Source organism: Phalacrocorax carbo, chromosome 5, assembly GCF_963921805.1.
Source record: "Phalacrocorax carbo chromosome 5, bPhaCar2.1, whole genome shotgun sequence".
In the NCBI taxonomy this organism is placed as follows: Eukaryota; Metazoa; Chordata; class Aves; order Suliformes; family Phalacrocoracidae; genus Phalacrocorax; species Phalacrocorax carbo.
This window is the reverse complement of record NC_087517.1, coordinates 12453097-12477199: the sequence shown is the minus strand read 5'-3', so window position 1 is coordinate 12477199 and position 24103 is coordinate 12453097. Positions and strand designations below refer to the sequence as shown.

The 24103-nt window shown below is 38.4% G+C and overlaps 1 protein-coding gene across 5 annotated transcripts in view; it reads right to left on the bottom strand.

Moving 5' to 3' along the window:
• The window catches only part of MYLK (myosin light chain kinase), a 224540-nt gene that overhangs the window by 167598 nt on the left and 32839 nt on the right, over positions 1–24103 (bottom strand). Inside the window, exon 1 of one of the 5 annotated variants that reach the window (XM_064451205.1) lies at positions 3599–3684. The exons of the other annotated variants lie outside the window; for them this stretch is intronic. The gene's annotated coding sequence lies outside the window, so the exon portion shown is untranslated. Of the gene's footprint in view, positions 1–3598; positions 3685–24103 lie in introns of those variants that run through there. 5 annotated transcript variants of the gene reach the window in all.

Here is a 24103-nt window from a genome sequence, read left to right as displayed (position 1 = left end):
TTAAAGACTGAAGTGTCAAGCTCCAAAGGAGGTATACACATGTGAGACTGTGATACAGAGTTTGACCTATGAAGTGTAGTAGGAGCTTTCTAGAATGAAGCTAGGTAATTTTCTTATTGCACAGTGCTACATATCTCCTAGTATTTCGGGCTACACTGTCAGAGATAAGATAACAACAGTATTTTTGGCACATTTCCTTTAGTCTACTGTATGTCTTGGGTAGCCTTGCAAGAAAAAGGACAACTCTTCCTACATACCCTTTCAGGGTTTCTGCAATGCTCAGCTTTTGCTGAATATGCAAATCACAACAGTGGCTACTGTAGAAGCATCCGTAAGTAAAAGTTAGCCTGGTGTGACTGAGAACAACTTCATAATTCATAGTCAGCTGACAAGTCTCTAAAAAAGACAAAAAGATATCAACACACAGCTTGCGTGGCAGAGAACTGAATTATTTTTAGCAGATCAGAGAGAGACTTAAGATGATAAATCATTTGTCTAATCAATAAATTTGGTGCTTTTACTATATTTGCATGACTAATGCAGCGTGGGCTTTAACCTGAAATGGTTTTCATAGTACCATCACATAGCTGGGTGAAGGAATTTCATCCTCATCTTATATTAAAGAATAACTCAAGATGATGCCAAGTGACCTACATTTATTCAAAGATAGGTTTATCAGAGCACAAGAAGGGTGGCTGCCAAAAGCCTTTATTTATATAAATCATATTTTTAAAAAAACAAAATAACCAAAAAACATTGCCACATGTTCTTATCAAGGAAAAAGAAAGTCATGCCCTCCCTAGCCCTCTGTGCTCCCTAGCAAAGACATCACTAGCAAGGATGTGACTTTCTTGCAGATACACAGTTATAAACATCCTCTAATTTTCCCCAATTTAACAGTGCTGTTTCGGGTACTATAGATACCAGGCCCATTGGATTTGTACAGATGTCTGACTTCACCGAGCAGTCATGTTACTGCAACGTAACACATCTAACATGAGCCTTGATATGTGCCCTTGCACAATTGCGCCTCAATGGTTTATTGATATATTAAAGTAGCTGCAAATGGTATTTCAGGTACAAGGAAGAATGTAGGAAAACATATAAAAGATAAATGTATGTATATCTTTGACAACATATGCTCATCTTGATTATAAACAGACATGCTACATTATTCAATTATTCCATAACCTCAGAGCATTAAACTTTAAGAAAAAACATGCCCATTACAAAGCAGCTGAACATGTGTCTTAAAAGAATGCAATGACATTTTTAGACTCAAAACCTTGGATGTTTAATCTGAAACATCAGATTAAGAAGCAGTAAATCAGGAGAGACTACAAGAAACAGCTTCTTTGCAGCTGTTATCTTAGAAGAAATATGAGTAACTAAATGTGACATGCATTAGGCAGGTTCAGTACAGCATCCATACCTAAGAATTATTTTATAGCAGCAAATTGAAGCCAGGGAGAAACCCAGATGGCAAATGGAATGCAAGTAGGTCTTGTTCTTACTGATTCCATAGTGGCTTCCTATAGAAGCACATTGGGGAGAGTAATTCAATCTGACTTCAAAACCTGCGACAAGTCTAGTTTATAAGCAACATTAAAAAAGAGGAAGAAAAATAAAAAAGGCAAGACCTACAGAAAGGTTTTCAGTGTACTAAGCAGCAGGTCACTGGCTATAAAATTCTACTGGTTTTCCTTTAAAGAATCATTTCTAGTACTCAATATATACCAAAAGCCAAAATTCAGGGAGACTTCTGGGTGTGGGTAAGAAACTGTAGGAAGAGATTTGTTTCAGGTCATCTTCACACAGCAGGTGAGAGCTCCCAACATAATTCCTTTCTACAACTCACATCTATGTGCCATCAGTGACTGAAAAGCACAATACCTGAGGATCAGCTGGGAACCCCAGCTGACCATGGATTTAAGAGGACTTTGGTGAAACATTTGGAATAGAGACTCTTGAAACCTTCTTGAAATGTAACTTGCAATTTTATAACAACTTTCAGTGCCAGTGGCAATCATGCGGAGGTGAAGCTTGTCAGTATAAGCTGATAATAGCATGAAGTTTCAAGTACACAAGCACAAATTTGCACCTACAGCTCTGGCTTCAGACCTTAATACTAAACATGGACAAGCCCAATAATACAACTTTGCTAACAGCTGTACATAGCGCAAACAATACTTTCCATCCAAGCCCCTTAAAAGTAATTTTATGTATTAACTCTCTCTGTATTGAGGAAGAAACATGATTCAGTGCTTCAGTGATTTAGCATAAGACCTCAGAGCTGGGAGAAAGTTAAAAAAAAGTAAAATCAAAGGTCCAAGGACTAAATAAAAAAAAAAATCTTGCAAAGAGAAAGAAAAATCTTATTTCCTATTTATTTTGTAAGGTAATTCCTTTTATCTGAGTGCAGGTTTTAGCAAGGCTTCTAGCAGAGCTAACAAGTTTAATTCTAGAGCAAGTTAGCAAGGGCCAAGTTTTGAAAGGTCTGCCCACCATTTGATTCAAATAAATTTTATAGAAAAAGTCATATTTTTGTGATGTCTTAGAGGTGGTAGAACATGATGCTAAGTCAGCAGTTTACAGTGAGGTTGTCTGGGTTTGTTTTTTGTTGTTTTGTGGGGGCTTTTTTTTTTTAGGGTTCCACATTTCAAAGAGTGACCACAACATTAACTTTCCTTGATTTTGATGCTGCAGGTGGCCAATTGCTATTGCCCATTTCCAAGCCAGTAGGGCCATAAAATTGCATGAAAGATGAGTCATGGAAGATTTGTGGTTCATAAAACACAGAATTTTTAGCCTCTAAATTTTGCTTTGCACTTTAGTTTCAAATATAGCCAGAACTCAAAAAAACAAAGAGACCCAAGTCCGCCAACTTATATGCCATTTGGGAAAATGAACACATGCACTCTACTGGCTGAGGTGCACGAACCCTGGGGTAACATTGGAAAGAAACCTCTTTATTTCAGCCAGAGATAGACAGTGCCATGGATAAACATCACTAAGTTTCAAATTATACTGCAAATACTTAATACTAAAGGAATTAGGTTCTTCATCTGAAAGAGCCACTGGTTCTTCATGCCGAGATACTCTGCACAAAGCCAAATTCTGTGCTGCCTTCTACTCTATGAAGCCCCATTAACTGTCAGCAGAAAACCTAGCCCATAAGTTCTCCTGCAAGTTTATTTATTCTGGAAACAGCAGTTTTGTTCATGCATGCAAGCCAGCATACTCCAACAATCATTGGTTATACATCAATCCTTAACAATGTATTTGGCACTGTACAGCAAATAGAAACACCACCTTGCTGAAAAAGTTATAACCTACATGCAAGATGGGGTGATACAATGACAATATCTTTTTTCCTTAATTAACAAACAGTTGGTTTTATTTCATAGAAGCACTAGATAGCCCGCAAAACTTATTGCTGTAAGTCAGACAGTTACAGCATTGACAAGAACATCTACAATTAGATTGCAGAAGAGATTTTTCTACAGGGATAACAGCTCTCAGATTTTCAGGATAAAGCAATGGCTCCTAGAGAGAACGAGCTTAGGGTTGTTCCACAACACCCTCAACCCCACATTACCTGTCTGACGCAGGACAGCTTCCTGTGACCTTCTTCATGTCTCAATTCATAGAAAGAAAGAAGTGAAAACTTTAAGAGTGCCATCCAGGAAAGCCGTACCAGAGATCGTCAAGAAGTTAAAGCAGTCTTCAGATGATGAAGTGTGGACCCCTACAGCCATCTCTTGAGCTGGTGACTTCTTTTCTACTTTACCTCTACTGTCCAGGTTTTAGGAGTTGGTCTTGTTTGGTTACATCATTGCTAACACTGAAGCCATCTGTCTGCTCTTTTCACAGCTTATCAGGTTCCACATCCAGTGCAGCATGCTGCACTCCAAGCCTGAACCAGCCGGAGACTTTGGAAACAAAGAAACAAAAAGTGGTAGCATTTTTATAAATCCTTAAAAGGAATAATTCCCCAAATGGGCCCCACTAGGTGGAGAAGTTAAGGCGGTACTTATATTCAAACACTTAGCTTGCTGCAAGAAAATGAAGACAAGTTTATTCTCAATGTATATGGGAGATAAGATGCGCAGTCATAAGCTTTTAATTGTACCAGGGACAATTTATTCATTAGTGAAAAAGTTTAATAAATAAGAATTGAAGCAGTCCTGGAAGAGATTGCTCAAGGAGCCTGGGGAGTCTTCAGTGCTGGAAGCCATACAAATGTCTGTCAGGAATGACATGTACAGTTGATTTAGCCTTGGACATGGGAAAGACCGGATGGCCTTCTGAAGTCCCATCCAACCCCATGACTCTATGATTCATCTGACAATTGATGTTAAATTTGGACTACAATATAGGACTTTCACATCCTGGATAAGAGCCAGCAAGACAACTATTATTCTGTAGAGAACACTATAAATCTGAGAAGAAACAACTGTTACAAGGTGAAAAAAGCCTATGAAAATGAAAATATCAATATATAAATCATTAATATTGCACAGCTTAGCAAGAAGAAGAGAGACAGAAGGAATCTGGTTTAATCTTACTTAAGCACCAGTTTGCAAATCTCAGCGAAATGTCCATTTCTGATAACAAGTGAACACCATTTTCATTTGCGACTGCAGAGAGTGGGACATGCAGGCAAAGAAATGAATGCCTTCAAAGACAGTTCCATTTTCAAATAAAGAAACTGTTCCATTACATTCAAACACCTTACTGCATAAAAAAGTTTTTACATACTTTTTACTGGGTTTGTAAATTAGAGAGTTGCAGTAAGTTATTGAGATCACGTCATATTTGTTCAGCTATGTTCTACAAAAGCACACAATGTACGTTCTCAAAGCTATCAACTTAAAAGTGTATGTAAAAGAAGATTCAAATGCAAAACAGTGGTTTGGAGCATCTTCACATTTCATTGGGGATGGTATGAACAGGAGAATGATTGGACTCAGTCTGACATCCAAGCCTGTCCTGACTGCCCTGGTTCCAGCCAGGAGACACACCCAAGAAAGACCACCTTCTCTACGGAAATTCATTAGAATGGCTCTTCTCATGAACCTTGGGCCCCATCCAATATTCAGCCCCAGTTTACACAGTGTATCTAATGAACATATCAGCATTTTCTATATCAGCAGGGAAAAAAGTGGTAGGAATAATAAAATGTTTCCATCGTGTCCACAAAGCAAAAGTTTTCCTATCCCCTTTTAAAAGGCCAAAATTGAGCAAGGCATAGAACTATGATGCTCTTGTGACAATGTTCTATAGAAGCTTGGTCTTATCAGTCACGTCAACTTGTCTATCACATTGGGAATAAGTGGCTTAGCTCTCATCACAGGCAGTGAAAGATGGGAGGTGAATACCTTTTCACACCACTGCCAGGCAGAGATGTTCCCTAGCAAGGAGAGAACAGAGTTAAAAAAAGGAAGAGTCGAGATCAAAAACAAAAAAGAGAAAAGGAAATCAACAGGAGATTAAAACAACAACTCTGAGGATGCAGAAAGGCACTGAGGAGTGGGGAAGAGAATGGTCACACAGGCAGAGGCAATACACACAAAGAACATATGATGACAGCTGTCAAAAGGCCAACCAATATTCACCTGTACTGGCAATATGGTTTAGAATCACAATGACTCTGTTGATTGATTTCTACAGCTTGAACTGAATGAACTTCAGGACATTTTCTTTGATGCCCGCCCCCCAGTCTAACAACAAATAATTCCGTAATGACTGAGGTTCACACAAACCTCTTTGACCAACTTTCACCCCCAAAATCAGTTGGTGAAGAGTCATTCCCCCCACGTCCCCTTCCCCATTTTTTTTCAGCTTTGATGTTTGCAAAGTGTTTTGTATTTCTCCCCACCAAAGTGCCTCACTCAACCTGTGTAGTTGCCAGTCGAGGGCAATTCTGCTTTATATGAGGTCCCAAGAACCACTCTGGATGCCAATAATGAAAGCGAGCAGGTCAAAAAGACGCCAATTACCCAAGAGTTTACACAGATGTGAATAAAAATGTGCAACGTTGATATTAGAAACAGAAATGCATTCTTCACTTTAAGATAAAGTATTAAAGATTATTTTAAAAAAAGAAAAAAGGTAGTTCTTCAAATACTGCTAACACTTCACATCCCATTACCTCTTTTGTATATCTCTGCGTACACAAAAATTGTTCATGTTTTTTCTGTTCTCTTTTCAGTTCCTTTTGCATGCAGTTCCTACCAAAGATTTCTTCTTTAATGATAGATTAAGAGAACCATTCCTCTCCTCCCCTTAAGTTAGGTCCCCACCACCACACTGAGATGTTTATACTTCTTAACAGACCAACATATTGAAGCCTTAATTGAGATCAAAATTTGATATTCTCTGTCAAATTTATTCCAACACCAATTTGTGCCATGGAGGACAGAGGGCAGAACCCAGCCAGTTTCTGTGTTTTGTTCCCAGTCACACATTTTATTTCATAAGTAGTATATCTGAGGTGAGCAACAGACAAAATAATGTTGTGTCACTTCAGTTTTGCCAAAGTCAGTAGAAAGACTGCCAGTGCCTCTAGAGAGACCTGAATAGGGAACCAGCTCCAAGGCAAGCTCTTCATTTTTAGGCACTTGCCAGGAGACTTCTGTGCACTCAGTACAGAGCTCTGCAACTCTGAAAACCAGTTTAGTACTGGGTACACTTTTAAACTCTGCAGAGAAGTGCTACACCAGATGTGCCTTGGAGTATCGTTTATCAGTTAAAAAAGTAACAGTATGCCTCAGCTCTACAAGGTGTCCATGAACAAAATGTTCTTAATTACCTTGGAAATAACAAAAGAAATTGGAAACCTGACCTTTGATTAGTATCAATAGGATTAAAAAATTCAAAGAATTTTGTAAAGCTTGGGGAGGGAGTTTGAGAGAATATCAGTAAAATCCATACCATTTTTTCCCTTAACTAGAGTCTTTTTTCCTATTCCTTTTTCCTTTCCTCTAGAAAACGACCCTATGAAATTGTCACAGAAAGTGTCACATTGGAATGAGAGTTCTACAAACCACAAAAATCCCTTTTTAGACAAGAAGTCTCCATGCCATGAATCAAGAAACCAGCACTGAGGGGATAAGAGAGAAGGATAGAAAACTGCTTTTCCCGGTGGACCCACAGATATAGCATAGACACAGTTCTAGCAAAGGGCAGTTTGGCCAGTTGCACAAGATTTTGTTTTCTCCAGGAGATTATAAAACAGTGTTTTTCCAATAAAAGACATTTTTAAGGATAATCTATATCCAGAATCAGTAAATAAGGAGTAGAAATCATCACACTGAAAACTGCAAAGGTACCCAAACAGAAAGCCTTGCTGAGGAAATTCCTGGAATATTTGCACCTCATGTGATACATATCCAAGTCTGCTGATCATGAAGTGCTTAGGTTTCAGTTATAAAAGATGCCTCCAAAATCATATGCAAAGTAATTGATTATTGAAAACATTTTGTGAGCATAAACACTCACAAAGAGAAACCAAGCACCTAAGTACCCAACTATTTCAAGGGTGGGAGGGGGAAAACGAAATTACATCTGAAGGCATCAGAATAAGGTTGTTTTTTTGGTTGTGTTTTTTTTTCTTTTTTTTTTAACATCAGGTATAGTTGCTGAGGAGCCTAGCTGTGAAGACAGAAGAATAAAAATAAGGTAAATAATAAGACAATCTGAAGACATGAACTAGATTGTGTATCACTAAACAACTCCAAATCAATACAGCAATATTTTGACAAGTATCAGTAAATCCTAAACCCACAGTAACTACCCTCTAGCATCCATAGCACAGGAAGTTGAGAAGGCAGAAAAAGAACAACAATGTTTTTGCACAGCAAGTTAGAGGTCTGCATTAGAATTCCCACTATGCCACAGCATCAGAGTTCATATCGCCCAGCCCCAGCAATGCGTTGCCACGCTGCTCAAACTGCGTAAGGATGTCATACATTACACATTACACCACAGGAAGGCTTCCCCTGTGCCTCAAATACCATTCCTATTTTTTCTGTAACCACAATCACTTTGCTACTATTTCCAGTGGCCATGGATCCCTTCCCTGCCAACATGTATCCACATTCCCCAGCTAAAGTGCTGCAAAGATTTACTTTTAATCAAATCATACGTTCCCCTGTGCTGCTGCTTAGACAGTTTTTCACAGTATCACACTGCCAGCTACTCCAGTGAAGCCACAGTTGTGTTAGCTTTTAGACACTTTTTTTTTAATAGGTTTTGGTGGGGGAGAGGAGGGTTGGGGTTTGGGGGGTTTTTTGTTTGTTTTCCATCAGCTAGATCTCTCTCATGCATCTTCGCCATGTCAGCTTCAAACCTGAGCTCTGAATAACTTCAGTGAAGACATACAGCAGGTCCATATAAGAAACAAGACCCAGTTCTGTTGCTGTCCTTGGGCTCTGTGAAACACACTTTCCTCAGTTCTTAAACAGCAGAATGCGGAACAATTTGAGAAGTTCCAGGTTCCCATGTTTATCATCATCTTCCCCTGCATTTCTCCATGGCAGTGTTCAATCTATTGGACTCTGATGAAAGGCTCATCTCCCGCTTCCTGAGGTTTTGTTTTGGTTTGTTTGTGGTTTGTTTGAGGGTACAAGTGTTTATTTTCAAGTTGGCGGGTGTGGATTTGCTCACTTCTTGGTTTCTCACACCACTGCTGAGATGATCTATGGCTTCTTCCTGCCTCCTCTGTCCTCCCACAGCAATGACACAATGTTCCAACATCACTGTCAAATGCATTTTATCTGTATGGGAGTACAGTGATTTAATTCTATGGACATTGTTACTGACAACTGAAACCCATGGCTTATGATGCACCAGACTAATTGAAATAAAAGGTAAAGCACTGAGGCCAGACAAGCACAGGTAAATAATGCTTTTTTGATTATTATTATCATGTTTCCTTAAGGGAGAGGAATGTCTTAAGGTAAGGAGCTATGTTTTAAGGTGGTATAAATAATCCCATTTTCATAGGGTCACAAAACTGAAACAGTTCACACTGGCTAGGGATCTGGTAGCACATCTTTCTGTAAAAGTTTTGGCAGCTCAGTGTAAACCCATTTATCATGAACTACAGAACTGTAGTACTGTAAGATCTGCAATCACAATGACCCTGCATTATTTATTCTATCTCTTATCTGGCAGGAAATACCAGCCTCCAGGAATCTGCCTGGTGATGTACAAAACAATGGATGATTTCTGCCTCTGAGGCAGCCGCCTCATATTTGGAATGACTAGGTTATCTGAAACCAGAGGTAGAGTAGCTAGCAAGGGTTTTCTTCTTTAAATAGCATGGTCCTGTTTTCAAATAGTGGAGATATTTCAAAGCATCTTTTTCATTGCTTTAATAGATAACCTTTAAACAGAATAACTGAGGCAAATTCCATACAAGATCTAATAATTTGAAGAGAGGACAGGGATCCCAAACTTCCAGATTCTGCTTCTGATCTTGATTCCCTCTGAGGTTTTCCTGCATCCATCCTCTCAATGCATCCCCTACTTGGTACAAGAATACTATTCATCTCAAAGATGGCTACAAGTGTAGGTTCTTTTAAAAGTATGTTTGACAGCTCTGGATCAAAGAGAAAGAAATGCAAGAAATGAGTAGAGCCCAAGTCATTGGTTTTTAATCATCTTTACTATTTGTTCAATGTGCGTCATTCATGTCAACTTTTTATGGCAAGAAATGACAGCCAAACAATTTCTACATAAGAACCCCTTATCAAGCAGCCATTTAGAAATTCAGAATTGTAGATTGGCTATAAAATAGAATACAGAAATTATGCAAGTTGTCATGAGGTGCCTACTGCAGCTTTATGCTTTGCCATTAAAGCAAACACCACAACCTACTCTGAAGCTTTTAAGTGTGTGGCCAGAAGCAGTTTTGTTTTGAGGACTTCTCAGTCCAAGCGATCAGAGGCAGCACTGTTAGGTGTGGTTCAGAAGAATGCATCTGAATGATTCACCCAACAAGTGACACAGAAAACAGCTTTTCTAGGATCCTAGAAGATGACATTACACAGTATGATCAGCAAAGCATCAGTATTTCCAACACAGAATCATGAACACAGAGGTAAAAATACCTTTCTTGAGGAGTCAGAGGAAGAAAGAAAGAAAAGCAAGGGCAATTCCTAAAGTCAGGACAGATAACAAAAAGACTTGCTGCTGCCCTATTCTCTCTTTTTAATTTGCTGATAGGGAATAACAGCAAGAACAAATAGCAGGATACGGCAGAACTCCAAATAAGAATTGGTTTGTTAGTTTAACAGACAAGAGCAGCTTCTCAGCCCGTGAGATATCCAAAACAATTATTAACCACTAACTGCAAAGAGGTAGGCACTCCTGTGCTGGAAGAGAGAGACATTATCTGAATTTATTGGTGTTGTGCATGAAGAAAGATCTGGCAGAAAATATGAAGTAAACTAACTTCTACAGGTTTTTGATATCACAATTGGAAATCCTTAGAACAAAACTTGAATAAGAAGAAAATTGCCCAATTTGAAATGGTTTCTTGTAAGTCTAAAACTTCGGCCAATTTTCTGAGGTTGGCAAACATTTCAGTTACCATTGCCATCCCTAATCACAGCAAGTTTCTCCTTCCAGTATTGGCTTTTTTCTGAATTTGAAACCCAAGCTTAATGCAAACCCACATCAAGCAGAAACAGTATAAAACAGATCCACGCTGAGCCTATATGGGTAAAACTGCAGAGATTCTTGCTGCTTTAGTCACAATAATTGTTTTTCAGCTGAAAAACTACTGGTCCTATTCAGCAAGTGACTGCTTTCCTCCTGTGCCACATAAAGCCACAGAAAAATGAAGCTAGCCTTCTGCTAGTTTTTTTGTTTTTAACATATGTTAGCTGGGACACAGCAGCATAGAATCTTAGAAGCTTGTAAAATGAATTAAGCAGACAAATGCACTGCATTTGTTTTCAGTTCAACAGGAGGCTCTAATATTGGATACATATGAAGGAAGAGACATGCTAAATTGAACGAGCCTGCAGGCTTAAAGTAATATTAATTCCACTTGCATTCAACCATGTGGATCCAATGATCAAAGGGGTTTAGAAGCAAAAAGGGAATAATGGAAATATCAACACTCAGCAATACTCCATTGCCTCAGGGCAACACAGGACAGTAACAGATGTCACGAGAGCATCAGGGTTATCTCTTCTCACATCAAAAGGAAACAGGAACTACAGTCACACCGGATTTTCATGCACCAACCTTAGATCTTCAAGACACTTCTATGAAAGAATGCCAATTGCACTTCTATCCTGCTTTCTAAGCTTAGAAACTTTCTATAGGAAGTACCACTAGTGATGGCTAGTTCCGCTTGGCATGACTTTGAAGAGATGAGAGAAGAGCACCAACACCATTGTACTGACTGAAAATTAGCAGATAAGTCTTGCAATACACCAGAGACAGGCCTGTTGAGTAGGCAAGTGTTTATCCAAGCAAGAGCATTTGCCACAGGAGAACAAATCTTTGTTTTATGCTGTTTCAAAAAGCTTTCCCAGATCCAGCATATGTATTCTGGATAATGCAAAAGTCATAATGAACTAAAATAGAATTTAAAAACTTTTAAAAATCCAGGTTCAGAGCACCTTTTTGCCAGAGAGTTCTTCCACTAGCACACAGGAAATCTGTTATTCATTATTGTTAATCACAATTTTTATCAGTTAAACAGTTATTCATTATTGTACATTATTATGTTAGCAGTTAGTTTTCTGTCTGCAGATAGGGATGGGTATTCTTCCTATAGGGAGTAAAAGAAAAAAAAAAAGAAATTCAATGCCCAAAGATGTTCCAAATACTGCTTTTCCAAACTAGAATAAGGATAGAGAATATAGAGAACTACTGTTGTTTTGTTTTGGCTTTTGGGGTTTTGGTTTGTTTGTTTCCTGGATCACAAAGATAATACCAGGGTAACTTCTGTGAAAACCCTGACCAAATTAAGTACTATTTTTAAAAGTCAAGACTATTTAAATATTAAGTCCTTGAAACATTTGCAGAGTTCAACACATGCTGTTTTCCTGAAAGAGACTGAAATAACTCTATTGGTACTGATAGAGTTTATCTAGATTTCTAACATCATAAATAAATCATAACTGACCAGATAGATACATGTGTTCTTGCTTTCTTTCTGACCTATGTTTCTGTTGCATATATACGGGGCGGTGGTGGAGTAGGGACGAGGAGACGACGGGACGACACTGAAATCACAGAACAACTTTCTAGGCAAGAACATAACTTCCTTGTAGATAGCAGGTGTTATCTACAACATTAAGTTATTAAGACAAAGCAAGACACTATCCAATTGGAAGACTAAGGGGATTTAGGGCACCTGTAATTACCCACTTTGTTTTTATACAAAGCAGAAGCTGAGACTATTAGTCTTGAAGTGACATGCTGCTGAATGATTGAGTGTTACCAAATGGTTATGTCAGATTTTATTCTTTGCTTTGCTTGCCACTGACATAATGCAAGACCTTAACATATAGACTCACTGATGGATGATCTTGTGATGTTTGCTCCTCAGAAAGAATGTCACATAGAAGGCCTGTCTTCTCTAGTTGTATAAAGTATGAATTTTTAATAGTAGCCCATCTTGTAGGAGATATGGTTCATTATTTTCTACTGGCTGCAGTGACCTAAGTGCTGATGGTTTTGTGCCCAGCCACATTCTAATGCTACAAGACAGACAGCAGGTTAACAAACTTTAGGTGAAGACACTGGACCTCTAACCATCCCTTCTAAAGGGCTGCCCAGCTCTCTGACAGAGCAGAGCTAGATGATGCCAGCTCCTTAAAACTCAAAAGGCAAACGTTCTTATGTTTTAGGGGGAAGCAAATCACTCTGTAGCTAGAAGGAATCAAAGAAATCTCATTCATAAGCCACTCCTCTGGCAATCCTGATCATCACCTGCTCAGCTTGCTAAGGTTTTTCAGAGATTCTCTAGTAAGCTTTTGTGTGTAACAGTAAACAACATTGAAGCTTGCACAGAGAAAGATTTAGCTAAGTTCAATATGATTACACTTACACTTCTGAACCAAAATAATCATGAAAGTAAGTTTTCACAATATTAGGGCCTAAGTTGTTCTCTACATTCTTGTAGAAAGACAGATCAGCTGAAGGCTGGTATTTTAAAAGTTTTTAATTATATGCCAGGCCTTAATCCTGTCAAGGAACACACCTGATATTGCCAAGGCTGCGAGTTTCAAACAAGTAGTCAAAACTGGTCATGTAACAAATAACTTCATACTTAGCTTGAGGCAGGTTAAATACTAAACAGAAAATTGGGTTAATACCTTGCATTCAAGTTCAGGGGAACCTTCCCATTCAGTTCAACAGATTTAACAGACTTTTGATTATACCTTTTGGCAAACTTTCAGTTCCAGTCTTTCAGATTTTCGAGTGAAAGACATCCATCCAGAGAAGTGGAAAGGATTCTTGCAGTAACTGGAGACTGCGGGAAGAGTATTTGATGAAACACTCCTCCTCATGTGTTTGTTTTGTTTTAAAAGTAGCAATTGTTTTGGAGGACTAGAAGACTTGAATTTTGATGTTCTTAAATGTTTACGTTCATTGTCATTCTGCCCCAAGTTTTTTAAAAGTGCTAGTGATATTTTTAAAGTGTAGTAAGACATCAGGAAAGTTATTTTAAATTTACTCTAGGAAGGTCCTGTGGTACTGTGTAATTATCCCAGATTGTAGAAAAGGATTTTTTTGTAGGCTTTATTTTTGCCAGATTTCCCCATGCTATGTGTATTTTAACTACTACATTCTTCAGACTGAAGTGCTGCCTATGTTTTAACCCCTCTTATGCAGGAGCTGCTATACCTTCTGCACAGAACATTCAAATCACTGGAGCCAAAAATGGTTTGTTAGGCAAAAAAACTTATGTCATTTAAATAGCTGTCAGATGTCCTCACTGTTCCAAGAAGATAAGGATTGTCAGTGGGCAAAATAAACTAACAAGCTCCTCAAAGACATGTAGCTTCAGGAAAAGGTGAATGATGAGAAATAGATAAATGACTACTTATAGGTTTCTAGCCTCTTCAGGGTGTCTGTGCTGTTACAGTTACCTCTGTCCCTATGTTTTAGAGGCCACCAAGTTGATTTTTAAGTGTAAACTACTGTAGGTTTTTTTTTTGTTTTGGTATGAATTTTAAATCATGGGGGGAGGGAAAAAAGTCAGTGGGAGATTTGTACTGTTAATGTTAAATAAATGGAACAGATAAATTCAAACCAGAGGGCACACTGGTATGCTTTACATGGTTTGCAAATACTAGCCATTTTTTCCTACGTGCGAATCTTAGTTAATGCCAGTCCCTCTCCTTAAGGACTTCATTGCAAATTTGTTGCTTGCTGCACAGCCTTACAAATTCATAAAGAGCTTTATGAATTAAATTAGTCTATTTAGTATGCACACCTAGATGGAAATAAAAACTAAGGAACAACCATGGAACAAGGATACAAAATCTTAGTACAGCTTTCAGTCAAAAGAAACATGGTCCTGTGAAGTCTTCAGATGCAATAGTATTGGTATCTGACAGAACTGAACCCTTTGCAATAATTTTGCATTTCAGATAAGCAAACATTGAGCAAAACAAGTGCTTTAATGGCAAATCACAGGTTGGAAGGGACCTTAGGGATCATCTAGTCCAACCTTTCCAGGAAGAGCGCAGTCTAGATGAGATGGCCCAGGACCCTGTCCAGCTGAATCTTAAGAGTGTCCAATGTGGCCGAGTCAACTGAACTTACAGGGCATGAAAAGCACACTGTAACATAGACTGGGGGCCCTGCTGACAGATTTAAGGCTCAGGAACAGACATCCAATAAAATCTAAGCACATAAACACAGCTAAGTGCAAGATCTGCTCCAAGCTACTCAGTTCATCCACAGGGTAAAACTGGTTTGCATTGTTTACAAATAAATATAATAAATAATCAGGCAAATCTGTTGTTAGTTAAAGCATTAGGAAAAAAACCCTTTACAATGCCTCTTGCAGAAAGACATCTGTTAACTTGAACTCTCCAATCCAAAGAGTTTAAGGAAACATGTGCTTGCGTATTATTTGGGTTTGCCTTTTCTCTCTCTTCCTATTTCCTTTTCTGCTTTCACAGGTCACTTTATTAGTTATGTTTTACGAGAAAACATGTTTCCTAGCAACAAACATCATACTTTTGGCCATATGCTTACCATTACACCAGAGGCTCAACAAAAGTTATTTAACCAGAAAAAGATTCTGATGTTTTCAAAATACTTTGGAGACAAACTTATTAATCTATAAATAAAACATACAACTTGTTTGTACTGCTACATATGTACTATTCAAGACTGTTGTGCATAAAAGACCAAACCTTTCTTTGAGCAAGGTCTGAGTAAGAGGTTTAAAATGTGAGCTAGATCTACAGCTCTAAACTCTTCCCAGGACAAGCAGTTTTCCTATTAATGCATCTTCTCCAATCATCTGCTTTCTGTAGTGCGAGTTTTTCATTCTGATCCCATTGAGAAGAGAATTAGCCATGTCATAGGGGCTTCTCTTGAAGGAGCTGAGCCACGTGCAGTGCATTCAACTCTTGAGTATTAAAAGCCAGATTTTAATCTAATTGTTGTAATTTATTTCACAGAGGTTACTAGCACAAACCAATAAGGAAAAGCAGTGCATATGAATGCCTTCCACTGTTTCAAAGGAGAACAATCAAGATCAGCCTGAGAGTATTAATTTTCCATCCTAACAAATGGTTTAACTTCCAGGCTCAACCCAACTTTCCAAACTGGATTGATTTCACTAGACACCTTAGTTATGCCTGCAATATCAGCTGCTTCAGAGAAAGTACGTTGTAAATCTCATTTACTGAGAAAAGATATCACAAGAAACAACAACATATCAATCAGCATCCCAAAAATACACAGGTGAATTTTATGCTAATAAAGGTACTGCATTAACATTAAATATAATATAAAATTATATTTTCAGTATTGAAGACTCATGCAGTCTTTTGGTAAATGGCAGGGACAGTGACAGCACCGTGCTGTGGTTAAGCTGGCAGTGTCTGCTACCACTGCCAGAACCTAGACTGCACCTCTAACCAGCTTCCTCTCTTGATGAAGGACCATGTATACAAGACAATTAGTAAGTGATGAAGGCTTGTGTATCCCTCTAGACCCATCACAGGAATAAAGATGAAAAAGAGAGAGAACAAGACCCAGAAGACCCAATTAAGCCACCCTTAACAGTGCTGTACCAAAGCACCTCCTTCCTTAAAAGCTAATGACTGTTCTTGGAACATTTTGGCATTTATACTTTTTAATAGGTAGAGCCAGAAAAGGAGATGAGTAACTTGAACTACTAAGTTTCTTCGGCTATCTTTACTTGCCCTCACCCAGTACAATTGCTATTTTTTTTCTTGCTGAAAAAGCATATTTATCACTGTAACGCAAACTGGACATGAGAAACCACAAAGAAATCAGGATTTTACAACTGTTGGAGGATCAAAATATCTGCTTTTGATCCTACAGGAATCATCAAGAGACTGGCTTTGTAGCAGAAGTACTACAGCATCAAGCAGCAGCGAAAATAGATTAAGCAATACCTGCTTTATGACATTAGCTCCTGACTAGTGCGAACACTTGGAAAAAACAATGCTAAATAAAAACCTAATGAATTTAAATGCTGGAAAAGTATACTTCTCTGGAATGAACCTCTAATCCAAACAAAAAAAATAACATCTTCTGTTCTTGTTAATTTTGGCTGCTCTATCTATATTCATATTCTTTCTTTATGCCTGCAATGACATCACCCAATAACAGGAAATTAATTGCAAGCTTAATTCGCAGCCCTTTAAAGGGCTCAAGATCCAAACTTTAATGAATTAATTAATTTACAGGAATGAGGCTACTGCCTTCAAGAGATTTATACGGATGTTATTTAGAGGTCCAGACACACATGAACAGTGGAAAACACAGTAGTTGAAAATGCAATGACTGACATCCCTTTAACTAGAAGGCAGCTATACCAGATTAAACTTTTAATTTTAAAAGGAAGAAAAAGAGCCTCAGTCCTTTCAGTAGTTTAAAAACTGATAAGACTAAAATTTGCAAAAATGTTTTAGTCTAGAATTTTTCGTGTTTAATGCCTGTAATAATTCATTGCTTCTCCTATTGACTGCTTGATATGACTAATCTTGTTTATCTGATTCTTTGGGGATTTCTGAATCCTCTTGAGAAGCAGATATTCATGAGAGGGGACTGGAAGGATTACAATGACTTGCATCAGTTTTTTTAAGAGGTCTAGTTCCTTTAACATAGCCTCTTAAAGGGAGCCTGTATTCTTTTTATTGCACTGTAGGGATCTTTGGATGGGGGAGGGGGCAGGGAAGAAAAGTCCAATCACAAAATATTGTGAACTTTCCTTTAATCATGATTTCAATTAATCAGAGCTGGGCCATGTCTGGAAAAATATATGACACTTCCTGTAAAGAAACAAACCTGCACCACTCCTATTCCCCATGAGATTTTCAATAACTATAAAAATATTCCCTTGTACATTAAGTTCCCCAAAGAAATATTTTATTTCTTCTTCTCTGAAGAACTGTGCAAGGCAAAGTGTCTTCTCCCACTTCTAACAGCAAGCTTGCCCACAGGAGAACCTCTCCTCCCTCCCCATTGTCTCTAAATTCCAAGACCAGTCCAAAGAAGACAGTGTATTGCAATATCCACAGATAATGTGCCATTGCTGCATCTCAGTGCTTCAGCCATTCTTTTTGCCCCCAGCTTAAACCTAGACTGGTTTTGGTGCCTTGTTAATAAGTTGAGACTTGGGATTAGTCTAGTGCAGTATTATGCCCCATTCAGAGCTAACAGGTACAGAAGAATTATGGGTGTAATACAGCTTCCTCTTTTCCTTTGTAATAACTAACTCAAGCTAGATGTAAAAGTGGCTGCTACACCTAAAACTCTGCAGAAAAAAATAGGGAAAATAGGACAAATACAAATAAGACAACTTGCCTGGTAAGGAAGTGCCTCAGCCAGAAACAAACTATTCTCTATAGGTTGCTGAGCAATCTGCAAATGCAGCAGAGCATTAGACAAATTCATATGTTAAATACAGAATAATCACTGTTCTTTCCAGCCAACCGTGGTACTGTTAGGTTTATGATACCCTATATATTTTGATAAAGAGAATAACATTCACCCTAAGATGCATCTAGTGCAGAACTTCAACTACAGGCATCCACCTCCTAAATTGGGACTCTGGAAATTTTTCAGGGCTCCTACTTGTATGCTTGAGCTTTGTGAACACAGATGAAAAAAGACTTTTTAAAAATATGTTGTACAATCCCTTCTTCCTGGATATTTCCAAGAGACATACAAAAAGTCTGAAAGAAGAGTAAGGTGTGGAGACTGGCAGCATACATAGCAAAAGATTTGCCACCTCCCTGAAGATGATCTGTTTCCTAGAATGCCCAAGAAACAGATGCATCCTTCTTCCATATATATTGGTAACTGCAGTCTATAAGCCTGAATTCTCCTCCACCATGCCAATCAGACTATCCAATTTCTATGGTTCTGAGAGAGACCAAGGCCATTTCCAAGCAAAACAAGTAAGATAAAGTTTATAGCTTTCTCCCAGGATGATTTGTATCTTTTGGAACAAACACAGTCTCATGAAATCAGGTTACTTGAAAAAAACAGAATGTGTTTACATGAAAAGCACTAGAATAGGCCAATTTTTCACCCAGTGGTGGAAATACTGTGCTGTAACTCTTGAAAATTTTGCTTAATATAACCTGGTTGCTTTTCAGCTTTTTCTCAAAGTCAGATCAATACATTCTTAACTGGATATTACATAGGCTTCCCTGTAACTGATACAGTGGCAACTCTCTTTAAAAGATTGCCAGTTACTCCTAAAAAAAATTGTTCTCCTTGTGCAATACCATACATGTTTTCATTATCAGTAGCTGACTCCTCAGACAGACCGAGGGTAAAGACACTTTATTCTTTTGTGTTTCAATCTGAGTATGAGCTGAGAAGTGAGGTATTTTAAGAGATTGCCAGTTTTCCCATTGCCCTGACCGAAAGAGACAGCAGGCCTTCCTGCGGCTGACACACCTAACAGTAATACTACCCAGCTGCTCTTTAGTCAAATTACTATTATTGTTTTTAAAGGTCAAACTACAGTGGACAAAATAATCCAGATCACCCTCGAGCTTCATGAGTTTTCCTTAAGTTTCTGTTTCACACAAAAAACTAACACAAGCTTCCCCTGCTTCTCCTACACAAATCTCACACTTGAGCATATTCTGGCCAGACACACACACTTACGCTCATTCACTTATAACATTTTTGGCCAAAGTAAACTCTCAAAAACTGCAGAAGTGGGATTAAAGCTCAGAAGTTTGTCCCTGTGCTGCATTCTAAGGCTGGCTAGACACTTGAGTTTTTCCCCTAGCTTACCTGTGCTACAGTACAAACAAACAGATTCTAGCCTTCATTTGGCCTGTGAGTCTTTCAGCAGGAAGACAGCCTGCTGTAATTCAGGAGTTAAGCAATATGGTAACAATAGAGAAGTTAACTATCAAAGTCACCTAAGCTCTAATGAGCCTTTCCCTTGGCCCCACGTATAACAATGCTTTAGAGTAGATATCTGTTCTCCAAAAATAAGACATCACTAATTAGCTTCTTAATAGGTCTTCAGATAGGCTATAAACTGGACCACAAACTAGAAGTTTGAACTGAATTCAAACTGGCAACTGAGAATTTTTACTGAGTTCAAAGTTAGAAAAGACTATTCCAGTCATTTTGTCTGAGCTCCGTGGGACACAGCCCAAAGAAATCATGCAAGAATTTGTCCACTTAAGATCCTTTAAAGACATCCATAAAATGAATAATAGAATCATTAAGGTTGGAAAGGATCTCTGGGATCATCAGGTCCAACCATCAACTCAGCGCTACCATGCCTCCTAAACCATGACCTGCAGTGCCACGTCTACACATCTTTTAAATACCTCCAGGGATGGTGACTCCACCACCTCCCTGGCAAGCTGTCTGATCAGCCTTTCATGAAGAAATTCTTCCTAATATCCAATCTAAACCTTCCCTGACACAGCTTGAAGCTGTCTCCTCTCATTCTATTGCTAGTAACTTGGGAGAAGAGACCAACACCCACCTCACTACAACCTCCTTTCAGGTAGTTGTAGAGATTGATAAGGTCAACCCTAAGATTACTCTAAAGCCATATTATTATTAAGATCATTAAATGTTTTGACATCTCAATTCTAACGAGAAATAAGCTTTAATTCAGATTCCAACCTCTGGGTCCAATTCTACCATCCGTTACTTCCTGTTCAGGTAGGTACATCTATAATCAGTTAGAGTCACATTTTTATCCTTTTGAAAAGTTAAATGGACTGAGCTTCTTTAGTCTCTGGCTTCAAGACACTTTTCCTGACAATGAATCATTCTTCTACCTCTTCACTGAATCTTTTCCAATTTCAGCCTCCTTTGTGAATTGTGGCTACTAGACGGGAGATGGTGAGTGTAAGTCTCCCTGGAGTTACAAAAGTGTAACATTCACCACCACTCTCCTCATTGATGTTTCTTTTCCTTTCTCTACATCTCAGTAAGGGCCTAATCAGATCTCTTGCCTACAGCATCACAATGACAGTCCTTATTTCCTTGTTTACCCAGCACTAGCCCCAAACCTGCTGTCTCAGATGTAACATTCCATTTTCTGTGACTCATATTCTGCTCCCATATACAAAATCTAACAAGTGACTGTTAACAAACATAAGTCTGCCTTGCAATAAGATCCAGATTACCACATATTGTTATACGTGCCCCTTACATTGTTGGTTAAAAAACAAATATAAAAACAAACAATAAAAAAAGAAACCACACTTTGCCCCACTGAGGCTTGCATGCTGTCAGTAAGTCCGCAGAATTAACCACTCACCTAGAATGAGAACATGGTGTACTGCAGTCAGGGTGCGTCTGATATGAGGGCATTTCCCTAAGATTTCAGTAGAAGTAAAAAGTCAGGAAGCATTAATGGTTTTGTACAAGTTGTCTAGAAACACTAATTTAAAACACAGTGTGGATAAAAATAAGTATTGAATTTGATCCATTTCAACTGACTCTTGGAAACAAATACTAGATTTTTACTGGTGTATTAACAAATTAACGAAATTCACCTCTGATGCAACTGATGCCAGTGATGGATTTATTTGGAGCATTTAGCCTGCTAATCACATTAGTGAAGATCCAGCTGATAGAAAAAACATCCCTAGAGATGTCACTGCTTTCCCTTCCAGGAACACTAAGAAACAGCTAGCGAATGGCTTAGGGATTTTCCATATCATTTATACAAATCTTCCATTGCTTCATGCTAACAGACAGGTAGCAAATATCACAAACTGGGAAAGACAATTTCAGCGAAAAAAAAAAGAGCAGGGATTTTGCTAAAACTGTTTTCTACTGAAAAGCTCATAAATGGAAACTTATTTGGCATCTTTGTTGGAGCTGAATTGGCAGAGTAAGATGGAAAGCAGTTCTGTATCTCATTACTGCCTCTACTATCACTAGCTGGAAACTTTGGAAAAACAGGCCCCTTTATTTAGATACAACTGAGCTGCTGTTGCTGTAGAGAGTGTCTGGCTTTCTCTTTCCTCCTTCTTAGTACGGATGACATCTGCATAGAAAGGCTCTTTGTCTTTTTAAGGCTTCACCTACGGCTGCTTATTTTCTACCTGACATCTATTTGTGATGTCACAGGCATTTCTTAAGAGTTAAAATGTCAACAAAAGATAGATCAAATGCCACAAAACACATGTAATTAAGTGTTCCCAAATTAATTTCAGTTTAACCTGGTGTAGCATGCATTTTCATTAATTAGTTAAATGCAGATAAATTTAGCTTTCTAGAAGAGGGCTGCAGATAAGTACATAGAAAGAGCAATATCAACAGCTACTCAACCTTCAAACTGAAACAAGACCTCGATTAAAGGTGAGCAGTAAATGCTGGGAAGAAGCAAGATGTATAAGAAAAATCTCTGCTTTCATGCCAGATTTTCCCAGAAAAAGAATGATGGGAAAAAGGGATCAAAAGTCATGGTACATGCTTGACTGCAGTAGGAGAATAAATTTTTAATAGCTGCACTGATAAAGGAGACATAACAGCTACTACTATGGAATAAGAAAGGTGTCCTTACATCTCATGTAAACCTAATCAGGGCAGTACAGTATCCTATGGACATATCCAGGCCAGTTCCAAAGCTAAAATAGCAAGATGAGCATGCTAATCCACTGGACTAATTATCACTCAAGACCTAAGCTAATTTTTCCAGATGTTTCTTTGCGTAAGATGTATCAGAACTGAAAGCAAAACTGTGGACTCAATATTTTGCCTTGCTTTTCTAGTTTAGGAAATGCAGTTTCCATCCAGCAGCAGCAGAAACCTGAATTCCATCATTACACTGTTTAGAGCCTGACACTGGAAAGACAACATGGTCTAGCAGGCAGAACAATCAAGTAGGAGGACTTCAAACATCTGATACTATTTCTGGATAAAAGCATTTAATTTTTCTCTTTCTTTTTATCTTTGGCTTATGTATTGAAATTCAGCGCAAAGAATCTGTGTGCTTGTACAGAGCCTAGCACAATGGCATCACAAGCAGTCTTTTTTCAGTGCAACAAAAAATACTACATCTTTTGTTACCGGGTTCTCACAGTAGGGTAAGGCTCTGTCTCACACTTAAAGATGTCTGGAAAATGGAATACTATATCCAGATTAACACAGAAGAAAACAAAAGCTTAAGTCAGCCATGTAGCACAAAGAACCATAGTCCCTCTGCACATCCAGTCTTTAGCTACTCATTTCACAGCTAACACTGGAAATTAGCCCCCCACCATCCTCTTCTCCCATTAATAAATTGACTGGCTTGTCTTAAAGTCACATACACTCAAAGGGCACATTTGTTACAATTGCGCTGTATGTGTTAAGACAAAACTATCTCCAGTCAGATTAAGCTCTTCAGACACAGTGAGATCAAACAGCTCACAAAATCCTTTGATGGAAATTTAATTCTTTAAAAATATGCACGAGGTAATTGAAAACACATTTTATGATATTTCAGATTATAAACAGTAGATCTCTGGCTGGGTTGAACAAATAACATTAAGCCTTTTTCTTCCTTCTGAAAAACCACAGTGCTTGGCACCATGAGGCACTGATGTATCTTCAGTACCAGCACAAGGAAACCAGTGTTTATAATGAAGAGCTTGTGTTAGGATGCAGATTGCACTCCAACAGAAGAAGCTACTTGTAAACATCAGCTATTGTTCATTCAAAGCCATTCTGTGATATTAGCATGTTTTTCCAAGATCTAAGCACAAGGCCTGGGTTTATTACATTTTGTCTCCATCCCCCCTTTTCCCTCACACAAATCTTCAGGAAAAAGCAAAAATAAGCATCCTTTGCTTACAACCTCGAGTCTTATCGTCAATCCTATGCACCCTAGAACACAGAGACATTAAAAATCATAGATAAACGATCAGAGTATAAAATCCAGTTCCAGCTTTGCTTACTTAATAATTAAATCTCTGTCTTTGCTAGTACTGTGAAACTTTGATGAAACAAATCTGTATGCATGCGTTATAGAGACAATAGTTACAGAGGGAGACACACTGCTTTATCCATTAACACACACACCCCGAGATCTGTTTGGTTCCATCCCTAGTGCTTTGTGCATTTGCTATGTGAACAAGGAAGCTCTGAGCAGCAAACACCACGGGCAGTCCAAAACTTCAGCACTTCATGCTGCCAGACTGATCTAACTTTGCTTCTCTTTGTGCCACAAGGCAGAGCCTTCTGTTAGGTGTCAGAGATACCACATGTAAGAACAGGACAACTGAGGTGTCTTCATATTCCTCTGAAAAAAGACGGGGTGTTAGTGTGATGGGGTGGGGTGAATGAAGACTCTTCTGACAAAACCATTTAAGAAAACAGTACCTTTGCCACAGCTAAAGCATTTCTTGGAAAGATACAGGCTAGTCTGAACGAG